The 20,365-nt window shown below is 40.5% G+C and overlaps 1 protein-coding gene across 2 annotated transcripts in view; it reads left to right on the top strand.

Annotated features, from left to right (window-relative positions):
• The window catches only part of AHCYL1 (adenosylhomocysteinase like 1), a 41,379-nt gene that overhangs the window by 475 nt on the left and 20,539 nt on the right, over positions 1-20,365 (top strand). The gene's annotated exons all lie outside the window — the stretch shown is intronic.

The following is a 20,365-nucleotide window of genomic DNA, read 5'->3' as shown; positions in this document are numbered from 1 at the left end:
CCTCAGAAACGGGAGTGGGAGAGAGGTGAGCGAAGTCTGCTGACCCCAGTGACCAGCCCCAGGGGATGAGGGTGTACAGGAACTCTCCCCTCAGGTGAGCGGGTAAATCTGATAGTGCTTCTTTGGGAGCAGTGGCCAGCTTATCCAACAACTGCGTGTGATCTTGGAGGCAAGATGGGGAAAAAAAAAATGCGTGGAGCTGGCTAGCTCTTTTATGCAGGTGAAAAGCATGAGGGCAGCATGAAATTGAAGACTAATTTTCATTTTCTGTGGTCGTCTGGTTGCTTCGACACATGTAAGAAATTAACATTTTGAGGTTGGTGACAGCAGACACCGTCATGGATACAGGTTGATCGTAGAGTCGTGTGAATAGATCACTTCGGCATCCCTTGAGAAAGGAGCTTGGGTGGGTTGGAGGGGTGGGTGGTGAGGAGCGATTGCTCATTCTTTACTGCACTTACTGAGGCAGAACAGGTTTAGTCTATTATGCTGTGGGTTGAGCTCAAAGAACATCCTTCTAATTCTTTTACTTTGGAAGATTAAATGGCAGCCTTTGGAAGTATTAATCTAACCAGCCCTCTGAGTGGTGGAATTGGGATCCTTGGTGCTTTCTGAGTGATTGCTGCCAACCACATTTTGATTTTCTACATCACTGGCACCAGTTAACGGAGAACAAGAGAACCTTAGCAGAGAGGTGACCTTTCTGAAACCAGTAAGAACCTGGGTAAATATTTCCCTCCTATATAAAGACAGAGTTTCAAGGCTGTCCCCACCTGCAGTGTTTGATGGGATGCACTGCTGGCGTAAGCTGCACAAAGCAAGATTTGTAGATAGTGACAGTCCTTCAGGCTGTGGGAGAGGTGATTTTTTTGTTTGTTTTTTCTTTTAAGGAAATTAACCTGCCACTCCATAAATCTAATACAGGATTGAAAAGAGAGGTCACCATTGTGTGCTGTAGCTCTGTCTTCCACAAAATTTAGATCTTACCCAACAGAATGCCTTATAAAACCTTGCAGAAGATCCCTTGATTCTAAGTCTGATTAATGTTATTATTAGTGCTCTCAGTTCAGCTGACTGCTTTGTTGGAGCAGTAACCCTTTGTAATCTGCACTGCTGCTAAGTCACTGCAGTTGTGTCCGACTCTGTGCGACCCCATAGACGGCAGCCCACCAGGCTCCCCCGTCCCTTGGATTTTCCAGGCAAGAACACTGGAGTGGGTTGCCATTTCCTTCTCCAGTGCATGAAAGTGAAAAGTGAAAGTGAAGTCGCTCAGTGGTGTCTGACTCTTAGCGACCCCATGGACTACAGCCTACCAGGCTCCTCCGTCCATGGGATTTTCCAGGCAAGAGTACTGGAGTGGGGTGCCACTGCCTTCTCCATTGTAATCTGCACTAGGTGGAGACAAAGTGTACATAAGCAGACTGTGTAAGGATAGGACTTGTGATGAGTTAGGGAGAAGAATGGGAACACCCTGGTACCCTCATTCCCCGAACTCTTCCTCTCCGCATAGCCTTTTGTCGGCCTAGTGGCTTCAGGGATTAGGCCTCTTTATTCTTACTTGCCTTTATTTTAGTAAGGTTTTATTCCTGCAGGTGCCACTAGTAATAAAACAAAAGTTTGTATTGTAGACTGTAAATTCCATAAAGGCGGAAACGTGTGTTCACCATGGTATCCATTGTGCCCCAGCTCTGTACCAAGCATATAGTAGGTAGTCAAATAGTAATTGCCCATCTGGCTGGCTAACTGGTGATTGAGATGTCTGTGTGGCTGCCTACCAGGAATAAATAACTCTTTTCCCCCCTTTTTTCCAAGGAGGAATGTTGCTAATGTGTATCACTGTCAGGCCAAGTACTAATGATTTTAGAGATTCATATTCCGTTAGCTCAAAGGAGTGGTCTCTGCCAGGAATGTGGGAAGACCCTGTTGTAAGTCTCCATTTGCTGGTAAATGTACCCCTGTGTTTCTTATTAATCTTGCTCTTTCTGAGCTTTGTTGTTTAGTGTTTGCACAGCACTTTCTATTAAAGTGCTTTATGATGACTAATTACCCTTCCCCTAGTGATGATAAAAAAGGCCTTTATTTAGTTAGTGGGTTCGTTGAGGACTAGTCAAGGTCACATAGCAAGTCCTAAGTAAACTGTTTTTTCATCACTTTAGCTGAACTGGACATTATGACTTAGGTCACTTTTGTACTTCTGCCATGTGTTGATAATGTTAGAAAGCGTGAGCAAAGTAAGAGAAAAAATTTTATCTTGGCATGCATTGAATGGTGTGAGAAAAGGCCTCTTCAAATAGTGCCGTCCTTTGCCTGTGAGAATTCAGCATGGCTCTCGACCAGCTAATCCTTGGATCATTCTAAGCCTGAGGCCCCTTGGGAAATGAGGACATTTCTGGTGCCAGCCAGAGGCTATAGGTTACTTCAGGGTGACCCTGATGGTCCTCAGTCAGATCAGATTCCTGTGTAACTTGTGAAGTTTTATTCACTTTGGGGAAGTTTGGGTGTCCTTCCATTAAGTGCATAAATAGCAAGATTCTAAAACTAATCACAAGTTACTCATTTTTGTATGCCGTGAGAGCTACCACAGTACTATGTAGATAATATGACTCCACGGTCCTATTCAAAGCTTGATCTGAGTATCAGAAAGCCAGCTAAGTGGGTCCCAACTTGAGCAAATGAGCTTCTGTGCCTCAGTTTCCTTATCTGCCAAATCAGTGCTTTGTTTTTAGAACATGTGCAGATAGGTATATGTTGGGAGTAAGCAAAAATGATTTTTAAAAAGAAATATATTAGTGTACTTACACTCTCTGTCTTTAATGAGCATTTGAAATGACTTACAACACAGGACACATACAGTATAAATGAGGAGCCCAAACTATACAAAAAAGGGAAAAAAATGTTGTCAACCCTGAGGGCTAAGACAATTGATGAGGCTGGCTGATCATCACACGCAACCCTAAGCTTCCTAGGAGCTGGAGAATGAATCAGAGTTACAGTCTCATTAGCAGACATGGGAAATAATCTATACCAATTCCTCAGGGAGGCAACTTCTGCTGACACTGAAGTTCTAAAGGATATTTTCATGTGATAGTATTAATAGCTATAGTATGATTCATGTGTGAAGTCTTGTTCACCAGCTGTCACTGGTGATTTCAGATGGAATTGCCAGGAGAATTTGGGTGAGAAAAGGAGACCTAGAGTTGTAAGGTCCATGTACATTGTATCACAGCTGAAGAGGATCCTTGTTTAATGTTGGCAGTTATCAGTCAAACCGAACAAGTCAGCCAGTTCTCCATCTTCGCTGGGTATTCATCCCTCTTTTTCTGCTACTTTGTATTGCAGTGGTAATATTTGTCCTTGGGCCTTTGGAAATTAAGATCGTGTCAAATTGGGTTGTTGGTTTTTTTTAATTCCCCCCCACAGTGTAAACCCAAGTTTGTTGATGAAGCCTCCTGAGATAGACATGTTTCTTTGGAAGGCCTGTTAGAACACCTGTACTTCTGAACGTATAGAGTGACTCTCTAGAGTGAAACATTAGGCATTTGACTAGGATCTATACAGTCAAACCTTACCACCAACATAGTAAGGAAGAAGAGAAAACACAACAGAACTACTTTTGCTTGTAGGATATTCTTTGTAGGAAGTATTTGAATAAAGCATATGTGGAACTAATTCATCAGAAGGGTCAGCTGAGACTTAAGGAAGCATACCAGATAGAGACCCAGTAAGTAATGCGTAGACATGTAACCTATTAGGTGAAATCCAGGATGGTTTTTTTTTTTAATCAGGATTTTGTTGTGGCTAATTCTTGGTGCAGTTTTATAAAATTCACACCAGCACTACTTAGATTCACTTAGATTGGCATTTCCTATCCTCTCCACATCATTAGTGTCTGTTACTTCTCTTTAGAATGACCACTGTTTTAGTGCCAGTCTTTGAACAGGAGTCAGAGGTATAAGAAGATCCTATCTCTTTTAGATTTCTCCACAGATACTGGTTACCTCTCCTTTTCTTATTGGATTCTGTTCAGTTCGTCAGGCACAGATTTCGTATTACTTTGTTGTAAGTTCCTTTAGATCTTTAGCTTGTAACAGAAGTCTGTCCATTGCCTACATTCCTTGCTGTCAGTGTTATAAATCTGTACCTTTTGTTTCTTGAGGAGGGTGTCCTCTGGCTCCAGCGTGTTACCCAGTATATATTCTTGTAAAATTGTTTGTAAAAGATATTTTGATACATAGAATCATGTCGATCTTTAGTTGCCTGTGACTCCTAAAAGTTTATTCTGCCACCTCAAGTAGTTATAATCTGTAAATAAACACTTAAATGCTCTCTTGAAGCTGTTACTTAAAGGAACTAGCCAGTAAAGGAGAATCATGTATACCTGACTGTTTCTCAAGTTTGGAAATTTGAATATTAAAATTTTATAAAGAAAGGCCACCCTTATACTGGATATAATAATTCAGAATACATCACATTGAGGTGGGTCAGAAGCACACCCCTCCTGCATGAAGAACAATCCGTTCACCTAGACTAGAATTTTTTCCTGAAATCCAGGAATCCAAAGTTAAAGACAGAGTCTTACCACAAATTTTCCTTCCAACTCTTGTCAGTGCTATCAGTGTCTTGAATGTGGTAATTATTTAAAAATTCACCTCGATTTCTATTCACATGAATTCTGTTCTGATTCCATATTTCCCTTTATCTCATTCAGGTAGTTCTCTTGCAATCCCACTTTGGTTTCGCTGTTACATAAGACCTCTTAATGTCCCCCTTTCTGTTTCTAAAACTGTGAGGAGTAGTACAATGTAAGTTAAGCACTTGATTTTGCAGTAAAGTTTGCCTCCAGAATCTGCCACCTTGAAATTGTGTGACCTTTGGCCAACTTGGGTGCTTAACCTGTTTGAACCTCCGTTGTTTTTTTTAACCTTGAAATGAGGAATAATGATAGTACTACAGGATAGTTGAGATTAGCATTTAATAAAGACTAATTAGTGTATTTATCCCAGCCTGCTATTCAACGAGTTCCTTCTTACACAAAAGTACCCTGCTTTATATGGAATTTCAAAATGCTCTCAAAGAGCCAAAACAAAGATGTTTCTATTGGAATATCTTTCAACAGGAAATTTCCCTGACAAAAATGTTATTTTATGTAGAGCTTATTCCTGTTGAACACTAGACTGTTTGAGTTCCGGGAGGTACATAGACTGACAGTGGGAGAGCTTGTAACGGAAATGAGGTAGGTTCTACCTGACCACTCCCCCACCTCTTTCCTGTAACACACAGTGTACCTATAGAATATGGGTGTTTCTCAGACATTGGCCTAGCTGAGTCCAGGAGTTTATTTCCTCAACCTGCAATCAATAGTTTGGGAGTCTTCCCAAACTAGAATCCTTGAATCACATGAAGCAATTCCAAAGGCTCTTCTGAGCTGTAACCTTAGCTTTGTGTATACAGTCCCCTTCAGATCCCATCCCTATGTACCCCAGCTCCCTCCAAACCCACTCAGGTTCTGTTTCTCTCTCCTCTAACAGCCTGCTCTTCATTATGTGTAACTGATTTTCTCTTGCAGAAATGTGTGGCCTTTACTCCACAGCAATTACGGACCTAGGGTGGCTCACCCTTTGCCTTTGTTGACAGTCAAACGGGTTTCATTTTTGTTCCTATCTCTGTTCAGTTCTTCTAAAACAATTCGGTCAAGTACCTTAATCTCAGAATGTATATAGTGATTAGTACTGCTTAGTAATGTACAATGGGATTAATCATTTACTACCCAAACAGGACACAAAGTAAAAAAGTGTAATGAACTGCTGGTAAAAGGTAGTATTTGTGATGTTGGGTAGAGACTGAGAAAGGACTTTGACAAAACCACAGATCTAAGGCTGCAAAGCTTGTTTCTGCTTTCTTATCTTAAAAGCCCCAATGCCTCAGCTAATGTGCCTCTGTACTTAATTTCTCGGGCTTAATGGGCTTAAAGTGTTCTCCTTTACCAGCCCAAACCAGTTCAGTTCTTTTAAAATGGGCACCCTGTTCTTAGTTGTGTGCTAGCAGGGAGGCTTAAACAGGAAGGATTTGGGACTGCTCACTGTTCCATGCTGTTCATCTTGGACCTGCCTCAAGTTTAGTTCTTTACAGTCTGAAGAACTGCCCGGCTCGAGCAAGCCCTGTTATTTCCGTGTTTGTCTCTTCTTTCCTGAACCTGTGTGTGTGCAATGGCATCAGTGGGGTCCACTGTGCCTTTGTGCTCAAGGTACCAAGGAAAATGCTCACGTGCTGATCTGCAGTGTGCACAGCTCTGTGAGGTAGATGGTGAGCTGGTGAGTAGCAGAATGAAGGGACTGCAGGCTGGAGCAGATGAGTGTAACCATGTTTCATTCATTTTGGTCTCCCTAATGAAGCTGTTCATATCTCCGAGCTTTGAGCAGTGTTAGGACTTTGGAAGTTCTGTTTTTCATAAATGGCTCCACCTCTTTTAGTACTTTTTAATTGTATTAAGGTGAACCTTTGGAGTATAGATTTCCATGGGCATAAAGGAAATCACTATGTCCCTTTACCCCAGGACTGGCTTGACTGCAAGTCAAAGTTTCGGGGCTATGACCTACTCCTATTATGGTTCAAGGATCCTGAGGTCAGAAGAGAGACCTGTCAGGAAAAATTAAGAGGACCGATTCTTCTCTGCCTCCTTTGACCACTCTGCACTGTTGCCTTACTCAGAGGCTTTAAGGGAAACCTTTTGGGGCTCTCATGATAGTTAGCTTTATTTTGGGCATGTAGAAAAGAGCTTTTTGCTTTGAATTCTCAAAATGCAGCATCCTGTCTCTAACTTCAAAAGAGGTCAATTAGTAGACAGATTTGTGTGAAAGCTAGATAAGTAGGTTTCTCTTTTGCCAGTTTGAGGAAATGCTCAAACCAGTGAACTAATCACTGGATTAGAGACTCTAGAACAGTGATTCCTATCTTTTTGAGTCATGGATCCCTTTAGAAATCTTACAAAAATCACTGTTCTTTCTTCAGCAAAATTCCAGAGCACAAAGACTTATTTATGCTTTCAGAGAATTTATGGGACTCCCTGAAACTCATCTCTGGATCCTGGCTTTAAAAACTTTGATTTAGAAGGACAGGGCTCTAAGCCATGGTATCTTTCTCCATTACAGATTCAGAAACAGCTGAGATTAAATTTCCAGGCTCGCAGTTTGTCCTTGGAACAAAGCTGAGGTTGTTCGTGTTCTTTTCTCCCCCCTCTTTGGGATGCTCCTCAGCTTCCTGAGAGACTTATTATCAATGCCTTGAGGGTTCAACTCAGGAACTTGAGCGCACTGAAACCAGCATTTCAGTAACTTTGGGGGGTTTTGTACCTTCTCAGCCCCGTTGCCCTCAAATGAACTTTGATACCCCGAGAGCTCTAGAGTTCATTCCATAGGAGTATTTAGAATAGGGGGCTCACATCTTTAGGCTGAGTATCAAAACTCAATAAAATAATTTGCTCCACTGTGTATCTCAGAAGTAGGTTTGATTTCAGTGTAGTACTTTTCAGACTGTTTTCAGTACTGACTTGATACCCGAATCTTTTCATTTGATTTCTGTAGACCAACTCTATTAAGGGCAAGGACCATATCCCATGACATATGTATAGTATGAAGGGCTTGATACCCCACAGTGTCAATAATTGTTTACTGAGTGAAATATTGTAAGAAGATTGTCCCTAGGAGAAAGTGGGTAGTACTCTCTTGGTGACTTTGGCTTACTTTCCCCTTCAGCTGGCCAGTGTTGTTTTTCTTGAACCCCTCTAAGGTGAATAATAATGGAGTACCAAGAACTGCAGGTAAGAAATTGATGGGAATTTCCGAAAGCTTAGTAATGCCAGAAATAGGTAAGAGAATCTTTGGAGCTAAGATGATGAGAACCACAAGACAGTAGGCTAGAAGCTTAGAGGTGTCCTTAGACATAATGGGAAAGGTGATTTGAATTTCCCACCAAGTTTTGAACACTTAGCATTAGAAACACTGCCCAGAGAATACCAGTTGAAACTGGTATTCTGGTTTACTCTTGATTTAAGCTTACTCTTAGGGTCCTTGAGATCTGGGGGCCAATGATGAGTTGAACAGTTTCATTTTGGAGTCTGTGTTGGAATCCTAAAAGTAATAAACAACATCTCTGCCTGGCAGTGCTGAGCAAACTTGTGATTCTTCTCATTCTGCAATCCTGACTGCCCCTTCTGCACCAAAGGCTGAGCTCTGTGCTCAAAAGCTGTATGTGCCCTTGTTTTGCTGTTTGTTTTTTTTTTTTTTGGCCCTTGTTTTTGAAACACACCTTCTTCAAAGTCACAGTCTTCAGGGAGCTGGGCCAGTGCTTGCCGTAATCAAGAACTTGGACTCTGGTTGGCACTGAAAATTCTATGTAGGTTGTTTTTCTATAGTAGGTAACCCAGGCAGGATTCAGGGGAATGGAAGACCTCCAGAATTTTTCAGCTTTAAAAGTAGAAGTCTGTGCTTTGTAGAGGTGGCAAATGTTCACTTCTTCTGGTAACTAATTCAGTTTCCTATGGGTGGCCAGGTGGTATCCAGCCTCCAATACAATACTTGTTTCTAGTGTCCAGAGCACCAGACATCTTTGCAAGCAAAGCAAGAAGATTCCCAGTGTTCAGCTCTTATGGAGAATAGCCCAGCTGGCTTGTCATACTGAACTAGATGAATTGTGAATGTTAATTATACTGATCAATACAGTGACCTTGGTAACAGGCTTGTAGCTGCTGTAGAATCTGTTTACTTCGGGTTTGTAACAGAAAAGAGACCAAGCTGGTTGGGAACATGGTGTTCTAAGTGTAAGTCCCAGCAAGATGCATACTGGACAGACTGACCCTATCACACCCCTTCCCCAGAATTTCCCGGAGGGAAGCATTACTCTGGTGATGGTTTCTGTTCTTTTTTGCCAGTTGAGAATGATCAAGGTTGGCAGAGGCTTGGTATTTAGTGTGGTGGGGTAAAGGGTGTTTACAAATCATGAAGGTTAAAGAGAACACTCATGTTGAGGGGCACCTCCTTTCTCTACCTTGTTTGCAATTAGGAGTGGAGAATTGATGGGATTAATTTCAACCTTTACTTTCAGGAAGAGGAACCTCTTCTATTTGGAGAGTAGAGGGTTCAGAATTCTGCACATTCTTTTCTGACTCCACAGGGAGGAGATTAGCTGAGCACTGGGCATGTTTGGAATGAGAATACCTTGCCAATTTTTACTGAATTTGGACCAGCCCATTGTAAAAATACAGTCTCTCTTCCTTAGACAGGCTCTTTGTCATGTTCTACTAAACTCTGTGGATCCATCTAATGGATTGTCCACAGCTGACAGATGGAGTTGGTATTAAAAGCAGATTTTCTATTTCCTTGGCCTTATTTATTTCTGAAGAATACTGTCTAACTCATTTGTTCCCTGTGTTCCTTGAGTCACTTTATCAAGAGCCTGGTAAAGTCCACGTGCCTGTGTTTGCTTTTTCAGATCCTGCTTAGATTGTCTCAGATCAGTCCTTCTTATGCAGTAGGAAGGAATAAAAGGTATCAGTCACCTAGGGAGGTTTGTTTTTTTTTTCCAAAATATTCATTACCTATTCATTACTGGAGCCTTAGCCTAAACCTACTTAATCAGAATGGGGAGGGGATGTGAAAGTAAGGGGCAAGTGGAGAATGGGATGGGATGTGGATTTTGGTACAGTTTCCTCAGTTAAACTTGAGAGATCCCAGACTTAGAACACTCTTAGATTATCTAGCAAGGCTAGTCAAAATTTTGAAATCTGCTATTTGGGTGATAATGCAGCTACCACCTATCTTGGATGACTTTACCCTTGAGGGAAATCTTGTGCCCCATGTGAGAGGTCCTGAAAACAGCCTCTACTTGCTCTTCTTTGCCAAGGTGTACAGAGTAAGCCATAACCAGAAATCCTGCCACCCTGTCAGCTCAAGGTGGAGGACCTCCTGTGTCCCCAGACCTGTGCCGGCCACTTAGGTTACATCGGTGAACAAGACAAGCGTCCCTGTCTGTCCTGTGGCATTCACATTCTTCTGAGGTTATTACTTGGGTCACATGAGTCTGGTGTAGTGGTTCTAACAATTTGGAGTTTAGAGCCCTATCAGAGCTATGCTTATCTTCCAGGAAAATTACATATATGTAACAGTTTGCATATAAGGGGGAGTTGGCAGCCTGAAGCCCATCCATGGACTCCAGGCTAAAAACCTTGCCTGGAATTGAGAATGTCATGATTGGGATAAAGCAAGGCCAGGAGTTCGGGTGTTTGGACATTTTTTTTCTCCTAACAAGACTGGGTTGTGGTTTCTTCATCTATATAGCCAAGGCAGTTTGCCAAGAACTCAAGGGTACCTCTAGAAAAAGTATAAGGAATGGCTAGAACTCCACGAAACCAATAGCATTTCTAGAAATGCAGAGAATGATTTTGACTCTCCATCTGCATTCCCACCTCTAGCTTCTGGTTGGCTGAGCTTCTTGGACTCAGTAGGTTAAAAATCAGGTCAGAGTATAAGATTTCCTTAACATGGTTATTTATATTGTGAATTCCTGGACTGAGGGTGATAGTAAAATTATACGAGAGGACGTTTTCATGAAATTCTGGCTTCAAAACATAGGAAAATCACCGGAGTTGATTGAGAGGCTGAGGCTATATAGCCAAAGAGTAAAGATTGGAGAAAGATGGTAGAAGAAAAAGGAGGGTACAGCTCAGAAAGACAGTTAACTAAGCTGGTAAGCCAGGTAGTCAGGAGAGCAGCTTCCTCCTTAAGCCAAAGTGAATGGATTTGAGACTCAGACAAAAGAGTAATCCTTTTTAGCCCTCAAGGGGCCTGTCACTATTGTTTTATTATCAAATAGAACTCAAGATAAAAAGGGGAGGGCAGATAAAGTTTGGCTGTTTTGATACAAATAACATGTCTGTCCCTAGAAAAGTTGGTGTTTGACTTGCATGAATGGCCAAACCATTGCCCAGTGTTAGTACAATGTGTAACATACTACAGAAATGTGAATGAAATTTCATTTGGGCAATAGGAGAAAGAATTACATAAGAAAAGACACAGCCAGATTTAGAGATTGGAACGCAGTGCACTGCGGAACCCTGTGCCAATTCTCCCTTAACTGCCGTGGAATCTGACCTTCAGTATAGCCACAGGCCAAGACCTGTTTAAGGTGGTCTTTACAGGGATATTCTTGTTTCTAAGGGAAACTTTGCAGACCCACATTGAGGGATTGCTGAATAAGTGCTGTATTCAAGGCCCTTCAGGCCAAACTTCTGTAAATTCGGAGAACAGAGTTCACAGTCCTTCCCAGAGGAGCCGGGAGACTCTAGATGGTTCCAGTTGTAACTGCTCTAGCATATGGAAAAAACAGTTCTGCTGTGAAAACCTTACAACCTGCTATTTAACATAAAAGACATCTCATTGTTTGCTTAATGATGCATTGAAGCCAAAGCTACCTAATCTAGTGGAATATAATCATACCACCAGTTATCTTTGTTTTCTATTTTTAAAGAAACCCTTAAAAATGATCAAAGGAATTTCAGACCTCACTTCCTGCATCTGTTTAGATTTGTTTTGAGGTTCTATTCAGCTTAGGAAGCTTTATAGTTAAAACCTGCTCTTCAGTTTTTAGAAAAATTCTATTCTTAAAAACCATATAGCCAAGATTTTTTAATTTATTCATTAAATGAGTACTTTAAATAATGTCTACCATGGCTATGAAACCGAGATCCAATTATCACATATCGTGTCAAGTAAGTCCAGAATACTTCAATAAAATTAATAACCTTACAGGAGCTTTCTGTTACTTGTAGAGTTAGAGAAGTGGTACCAGAAAATGGGAAAGCATCAATGACAAAATGTATTTTTATTTAAAATTTTTACTGGGAGGTCCCCAAACTTATTGTAGCTCATTTTGAATTGGGAAAATACAACCTCACTTGGTCTTTCAGACATGTTTACAAGGTGAGTTGAGGTGGGTGTTGTTTGAGTGGTATGCCACAGTTGAGAAAAGAACCTAGTAGAATGTTTTCAATTTTAGAACATGTGCTCTAAATACACTAAGTGTTGGTCTGTGAAAGAAACGTCCTCCCATCTCTATTCTACACAGGATAAATCTTAACACTGATAAAGTCCAAATTTAAATAAAGTATATTCTCTTTTGCATGTTTCAAAGCATGGTCGTATCTTATGAAAATAGCTAGCAGGTTTCCAAAATGATACCCAAAAAATTATTATTCAGTTTTTACCATACCAAACTGAAAATCTCCTTTTATAAATAAATACAGGTGGAGTTTTAAAATTGCTTTTGATTCTGATGCTAAACTCTGAGGTCATTTCTTTCATCCTAGTAAAGTGTCAGGATTGGGTCGTCGGGAAGTGTGTATCGGAGTGGAGCTTTTTGCTTCCACAATGTTTGGGCTTAATTTGTCTTCTCACCCTTTCCAAGTCTAAGGAGTGGTATCTCTCAATGGCAATTCATAGGCAACTTTAAAATATTTTCTTTGCGTTGTTTCACTTCTCCAAAGTCAATCTGGACTTTGGAACTGAAAGTTCTTTTCCCATCCCAAAGCTTACCATGTTCATCTGGTATCGTAAGTTCAGAAAGCAGTAGTGCAATAGTGGAGTGTTCTGTAAGCTAACTCTTTGAAAATAAAGGGAAAGTTGCCGCTTTCCCTAGATTATTCCAAAGAACGATAATAGAACTGTTTTGGGAGGGGTTTTTTCTTTTTGGTTTTTTTTTTTGGTGCGTTTTTTAATTTGTTTGTTGCTTTTTACTCTTTGAGTTTATGTTCTTGTTTTAATCTTAATGTTGGTAGCAGATTGCCTTGACCAAGGCATTTAACCACTGTCCCTGTTCTGTTTTGTCATCTGTAAAGGGTAGATCCAACAGCCAAAGGATTCCAAAATGTTTCGAAAATACAGATCCTCTATAAGAGAAATCTTAGTCATATGCCACTAATTTTGAAAGTTAGTGAAAGTTAAGTTGCTCAGTCGTGTCCGACTCTTTGTGACCCCGTGGACTGTAGCCCACCAGGCTCCTCCGTCCATGGGATTCTCCAGGCAAGAATACTGGAGTGGGTTGCCATTTCCTCCTCCAGGGGATCTTCCTGACCCAGGGATCGAACCCAGGTCTCCCGCATTGCGGGCAGACGCTTTACCCTGTGAGCCACCAGGGAAGCCCCAATTGTGAAGCAGGTGCTTAAACTAGAAAGGCATAGAAATCCTGGCATTCCGAACCTTGGTTTTCACAATACTATTAAATGTGAATTTCAAATTTCTAATCAGCTTTAAGTAAAAGTTCTAATTGAGTGCTCTCGGGTGGTTTTACTTGTTCTTTGTATGTCAAGATTTAAACAAACATGGTGTGAAAAGACATTTAGATGAATGTTATTCTAGCAGTGTTACTGGTAAAATATGCTGAATAACTTTTCCTATGCAAAAGTTGATTTTGACTTTTCATTTACTATACAGCCCAAAGCAAGAGACCTTTATCCTTGTGCATCTGACCACTTTACTCATTAGAAAAGGGCTAGTCAGGAAGTCATAGGTCAGGAAAACCCAGACTTTTGTCGTCTGGTCTGGGAGGCAGAGAGTGGAGGGGGATTGTACTGTATTCATTCTGGAGCAACAGGTATCTCTCATGTTTCAGTAGCTCCAAAGAAGTTGCAGCCGACAGTTTCTTTTCAGCCAGCTTCTTTCTTATAGGCTATCTAAGGTCATGATTTTAAGCTGAGATTTTTAACTAAAATTGAACATAAACACCTCAAGTAAGAAAGTCAAGAAGGATGGCAAATACTGCCTCTCTACAATTAAAAATACAATTATGTTTTTAATGTGACTGATTATCTTTATAGATTTTTGTCCATGTGTTACTGTCTCTATTCTCCCTCTAGAAGCTTAATATTATGTATTTTATTTTTAAGAGCTGGGAAACTGAAGCTTGTGCTGCTTATCTTTAAAGTGTATCACCTTGTCCATTGAACTTGAAAATTTCCAGTCTAACTACTGAATGGATTCTGAAAGGTCCCATTGACCCACTCATCTTTGGAAACAATACCTGTTACTCCATAGTTAGTATTTAATGTTAGGTCTTTAAAGTCAGATTGTTATTTAATATTGAGTTTTGATGGCTTTTTCCTTCCTTGATGGGAAACAGTAAATGGTGACTAAAAAAAAGTCTCATTAACCCTTGTTGAGTATTAGTTCAGGGTTCTGGCAACTGATTCTTTTTAGAATCAGCTGTTACTTATTTGGAGTTACTTGTATTTCTTCTGCCGTATCACAGGTGGGATTCACTCACTCAGATGAACATGTGAAGAGGACTTGTTTAAGTTCCTGAAATGCCATTGACTTAAAACTTTATTTAAGCTAGCCTTCCAAATCAAGGAAGGAATGATTAATCTTGTTCCAACTTGATAGGCTAAGAAATTACACAGATGACATTTATTCAGTCTATGTGGCTTTCCTTCCAAAATGCCCGACTCCATCTTCCTTCTAGGGCTGTCCACTGATTACTTGCTTTCGGTGTTAACTCTTTTTTCTCATAGCGATTTGTTTGAAGAATACAGATTTACCTAATTTGTAAGCAGTTGACAAGTTTTCATCTTAAAGAACATTCCAGCATACTTTGCAGTAAGGTTTGCCAGTTTAACATCTTGTATGTGCATATGCATGCTCACTTGTGTCCAACTCTTCGCGACCCCATGGACTGTAGCCCACCCGGCTTCTCTGTCCCTGGGATTTTTCCCAACAAGAGTACTTGTTTGAGTTGCCATTTCCTCCTCCAAGGATCTTCCCAACCCAAAGATTGAACCCACAACTCCTGCCTTGCAGGCAGATTCTTTACCGCTTGAGCCATCACGGAAGCTCCCTAACATCTTGTGAGCTTTCCTTAAAATCAGTATTGGCACCAAAGAGCAAATTAAGGCTGATGACTTTTGATTACAACATATACTATTTGTGTATGTAACCAGACTTGGTCTTTCCGAGCATTCAAGAATTGTTGGTTCTTGTGCTCTATGAACCAATACAAATGATTTCCAAGTTAAAAAAAAAAAAGGTGCAGAATATTTTAGCATGCTACCTTTTCAGAAAATGTAGGAAAAAAGAGAAGGAAAATAAGAGTATAAATTCATATTTGCTTTCCCCATGTCAAAAATGTACGTAAGTATAAACCAGAAACTAACAGAGGAGAGTGGAACAGAGTTGGGGAGATAAGAATGGAAATGAGACTTACCTGAGTATATCTTTTAAATTTGAGGTGTACTTCATATGTCAAAAATAAAATTAGAGAAGACAAAGGAAACCTTAAAATTGTGTATATAAAAAAAAATGAACCTAGCTACATATCTAGGAGATTACACAGTCACCTAGAAAAAAAGTACTTTTCTTATGCAATACTCTTTTTGAAATAATTCCTTTTTTGTATGAAATATATCCTAAGGACAAAAAGAACTCCAAGGAAATATTGACACTTCACTGCAAAGATTATTGTTAATGATAATATTAGTCTTGTAATTTTGAAATTATTTTATGTACATTATAGGCTAAAGCAAATAAGTAAATGTTTTATTGCTATTCAAAGTCAGGATTGTCACCAAAGAGAAAAGATATAAATAGGAAAATTAAAAGTTTAAAAAATGAGTGTTAAATTTGAAATAGAATTACTGATATGAATTCATGAGTAAAACCAAAAGATTAATTTTTCTCTCTACTGCAAGAACCTAGAAGCACAGACACCTCTCATAGCAATGGGCAGACCTTGTATCCAGATTTTAGTTTCTAAATACCTTTTCCCTCTGAAAGAAGTGAGGACTCCTTGGAGAAATGATTGATTCTAGATTGGAAGCAGAGAAAGAACAAGATGAGCCTGACATATCTTCTTATGTCAGAAAGAGAGGAGTCATTTAAAGGTGATCACGTCAGAAGAAAAGTCAGCTTAAAGAAAGTTCCCGCTGGCCCAGTTTGGGACGATTGGAGCATTCAGTGCACTCATGCAATTGAGTGTAACATAGATAAATAAAAATATGGATGACAAGTTAAAAAAAAAGGAAAACTTTTCTTTGCGAAAGAATGCCAGCTAATAGTGCACTCATGCGATTGAGTGTAATATAGATAAATAAAAATATGGATGACAAGTTAAAAAAAAGAAAAACTTTTCTTTGCGAAAGAATGCCAGCTAATATATGTGGAAGGAATGACAGAAATCATGGTTTTATAACCCCCTCTCCCCAATATAACTGACTCAGGCAAGGATTATGAACAGATGGTAAAGTCACTAGGGAACAGGACATTCACAGGCTGACAAGGATCACTGCACAAATTAACCTTTGCTTGCAAAGGAGAAAATATTCTTTTCAAAGACTGATTTTAATCACTTTAACCAGGGGTTCAAGTTAGTGTCCTTAATAGTGGAACAACCTGACTTTAGGTGCCTCCTGATGTGCAAAGTAAAGTATGTAATATCAACTATGGAATATTCTTGCCAAATTTAACCTCTCTCTAATCGAACTTCAAAGCTGAACTTTCAGTTCACAGGAGGGAAACAATCTGAAAAATTCAAAATGTGGGAGATTTCTATAATGCAACTGACTGGACTCTGGAGGAAAATTATGGAGGTGGGGGTAGGGCAGGGATGGAACTTGTTTAGATCAGCAGAGACCAAAAGAACCTAACAACCAAATGCATTTTGTGAACCTTGATTCCATCCTGGGATGGTAGAGTTGAGTTTACAACTATGAAAGATATACTTGAAAAAAATTAATTTGAATACAGATTGGATATATATGATGATATGGAACTGTTAATGTTCTTAAGTATTATAATGTTACAGTGGTTCTGCAGGAGAATAGCTTTGCTAGAAAGTATGCGTTTGTGCATATAGAGAAAGAAATCTAATATGGAAAAGGGAAAGTTTCAGTCTAGACGGAGGGTATACAAATGTCCTTTATATTAAACTTTTTATGTTGAAAATGATTATAATAAACGGAACATTTCATGCAAAGATGGGCTTGATAAAGGATAGAAATGGTATGGACCTAACAGAAGCAGAAGATATTAAGAAGAGGTGGCAAGAATACACAGAAGAACTGTACAAAAAGGATCTTCACAACCCGGATAATCATGATGGTGTGATCACTCATCTAGAGCCAGACATCCTGGAATGTGAAGTCAGGTGGGCCTTAGAAAGCATCACTACGAACAAAGCTAGTGGAGGTGATGGAATTCCAGTAGAGCTGTTTCAAATCCTGAAAGATGATGCTGTGAAAGTGCTCCACTCAATATGCCAGCAAATTTAGAAAACTCAGCAGTGGCCACAGGACTGGGAAAGGTCAGTTTTTATTCCAATCCCAAAGAAAGGCAATGCCAAAGAATGCTCAAACTACCACACAATTGCACTCATCTCACACACTAGTAAAGTAATGCTCAAAATTCTCCAAGCCAGGCTTCAGCAATACATGAACTGTGAAATTCCAGATGTTCAAGCTGGTTTTAGAAAAGGCAGCGGAACCAGAGATCAAATTGCCAACATCTGCTGGATCACGGAAAAAGCAAGAGAGTTCCAGAAAAACATCTATTTCTGCTTTATTGACTATGCCAAAGCCTTTGACTGAGTGGATCACAATAAACTGTGGAAAATTCTGAGAGATGGGAATACCAGACCACCTAACCTGCCTCTTGAGAAATCTGTATGCTGGTCAGGAAGCAACAGTTAGAACTGGACATGGAACAACAGACTGGTTCCAAATAGGAAAAGGAGTCCGTCAAGGCTGTATATTGTCACCCTGCTTATTTAACTTATATGCAGAGTACATCATGAGACACGCTGGACTGGAAGAAACACAAGCTGGAATCAAGATTGCCGGGAGAAATATCAATCACCTCAGATATGCAGATGACACCACCCTTATGGCAGAAAGTGAAGAGGAACTAAAAAGCCTCTTGATGAAAGTGAAAGAGGAGAGTGAAAAAGTTGGCTTAAAGCTCAACATTGAGAAAATGAAGATCATGGCATCCGGTCCTATCATTCCATGGGAAATAGATGTGGAAACAGTGTCAGACTTTATTTTGGGGGGCTCCAAAATCGCTGCAGATGGTGACTGCAGCCATGAAATTAAGACACTTACTCCTTGGAAGGAAAGTTATGACCAACCTAGATAGCATATTCAAAAGCAGAGACATTACTTTGCCGACTAAGGTCTGTCTAGTCAAGGCTACGGTTTTTCCTGTGGTCATGTATGGATGTGAGAGTTGGACTGTGAAGAAGGCTGAGCACTGAAGAATTGATGCTTTTGAACTGTGGTGTTGGAGAAGACTCTTGAGAGTCCCTTGGACTGCAAGGAGATCCAACCAGTCCATTCTGAAGGAGATCAGCCCTGGGATTTCTTTGGACGGAATGATGCTGGAGCTGAAACTCCAGTACTTTGGCCACCTCATGCGAAGAGTTGACTCATTGGAAAAGAGTTTGATGCTGGGAGGGATTGGGGGCAGGAGGAGAAGGGGATGACAGAGGATGAGATGGCTGGATGGCATCACTGACACGATGGGCGCGAGTCTGAGTGAACTCTGGGAGTTGGTGATGGACAGGGAGGCCTGGCGTGCTGCAGTTCATGGGGTCGCAAAGAGTCGGACACGATTGAGCGACTGAACTGAACTGAACTGAGAGACAAACTGCCAGAGTGGTGATGGGGGGGTGCAGTGGTTGGAGTGGGGAGGAGTTTTGGTGTATCTCTAAAAACATGGGTGTATTTCAGGAACCTAGATTTCTTCAGTCATCTATTACCCACCCACCGCCCTGCCCCCCCCAAAAAAATTTAACCTGGAGTTAATGATAATTCACTGTCAGGATTAAAAGAATGACTGGCATGTTTTCATACAACATTGGTATTGATTGAAGACGAAAAACTAGGGACTGGCCAGGCAGATAGCTAAATAGGCTTTGAAACATAGTCTGGATGCATGTTATGTTCTGTTGTAATTTGTGGTTTTCAGAAGATTAGGAAGCCTTTCCTCTTACTTGTTGCCATTTTAAAAATCTTTTAGTTTTACCTCTAGTTGGCAGTCAGAGGCCTAGATCACTCATATTCACTGGTGCACTTTTGGAGATAGTATCAGTAGAAAGCCTATGAAATGCACAGTCTGGTATGAAGAGAGGGGGAGTAGCTCATAAGGTAAAACCACTCTTTGGCAGAGTTTTTCAAGCTCCATGTTCCTTCCTTACATTTGGAAAAGGAAATGGCAACCCACTCTAGTATTCTTGCCTGGAAAATTCCATAGACAGAGGAGCCTGGCAGGCTACAGTCCATAGGGTTGCAGAGAGTCGGACATGAGTGGGCGACTTTCACTTCACTTACCATTTAAGTGACTCAACAGCGTGGGCCTTGCTTGGTGTTGCCTCACCCCTTGCTCCCAGCAACATTAAAGAAGGATCAGGTTGAGTTCCATTTTGAAAGGAGTGTTTCTTCTGACTGTAGAATGGGCGTGTGTGTGTGTGTGTGTGTGTGTGTGTGTGTTATCTTACTGCTGTTGAGACACAGTGTTTCTTCTGACTGCAGAATTGGCTTCTGGCTGTGTCTGTGTGTGTTATATCCTATTACTGTTGAGACACAGAGCCAGGTGGAGTGGGGGAGGGAGATGTGTGCTGTAATTAGTCAGCTTGCCTACCCCCCTCCCTCTAGAAACTCAGGGCCCATCTGGGGGAACTGAGAACTTAAGAAACTTGAGACAGGGAAGGAGGAGAGTGAGCAGCCAAAATCTACCAAGTCTCAGAAGACTGGGTTCTGCACCAGGGAATGGAAGAAATGACTGGAGGTGGCTCTGGATTTGATAAGTGGCCTGAGATCGATTGCCTTGAGATGAGTTGTTTTCTGATATACCTGCAGGCTACAAGATGAGAAAAGGATGTCCTTCATCTTTGGGAAATTTCTTTTGCCATTATAATTGCAAGTCTGAAAGATGGTCAGATTTATATAGTCCTTGTACCAAGAAGCTAGTGTTTATTGATAACTGTTTCTTTGGATTCATTTGAAATGGGAATCAGACTGATCAATGGTAAGTATTAAGAACAGGTCTTGGACCTTTTTATCCTGATAGCCATACTCTCTTCTTTTCCTCTGAGGGGAAAAAAAAGGCAGATGAGAGTAAAGTCTGTAGAAGAAAGAATAAATTAGCCAGAAGATGTGTGGGAAGAAGATTAGAAAAGATGTGGTAGGAATCCTGGAAGGAGTTCTAGCATACTGCTTAATAATTGCCTTTGTTAAAATTTCTAGCTTCTGATAGTCACTTTTTTGCTCAGTTGACAAGGGTTAGCTAAGAGATGTGCTGACCATAATTTCTAAACAGAAAAGACTGCACAG

Source organism: Budorcas taxicolor, chromosome 3 (assembly GCF_023091745.1).
Source record: "Budorcas taxicolor isolate Tak-1 chromosome 3, Takin1.1, whole genome shotgun sequence".
Taxonomy (NCBI): domain Eukaryota; kingdom Metazoa; phylum Chordata; class Mammalia; order Artiodactyla; family Bovidae; genus Budorcas; species Budorcas taxicolor.
This window is presented reverse-complemented; position numbering and strand designations above follow the sequence as displayed.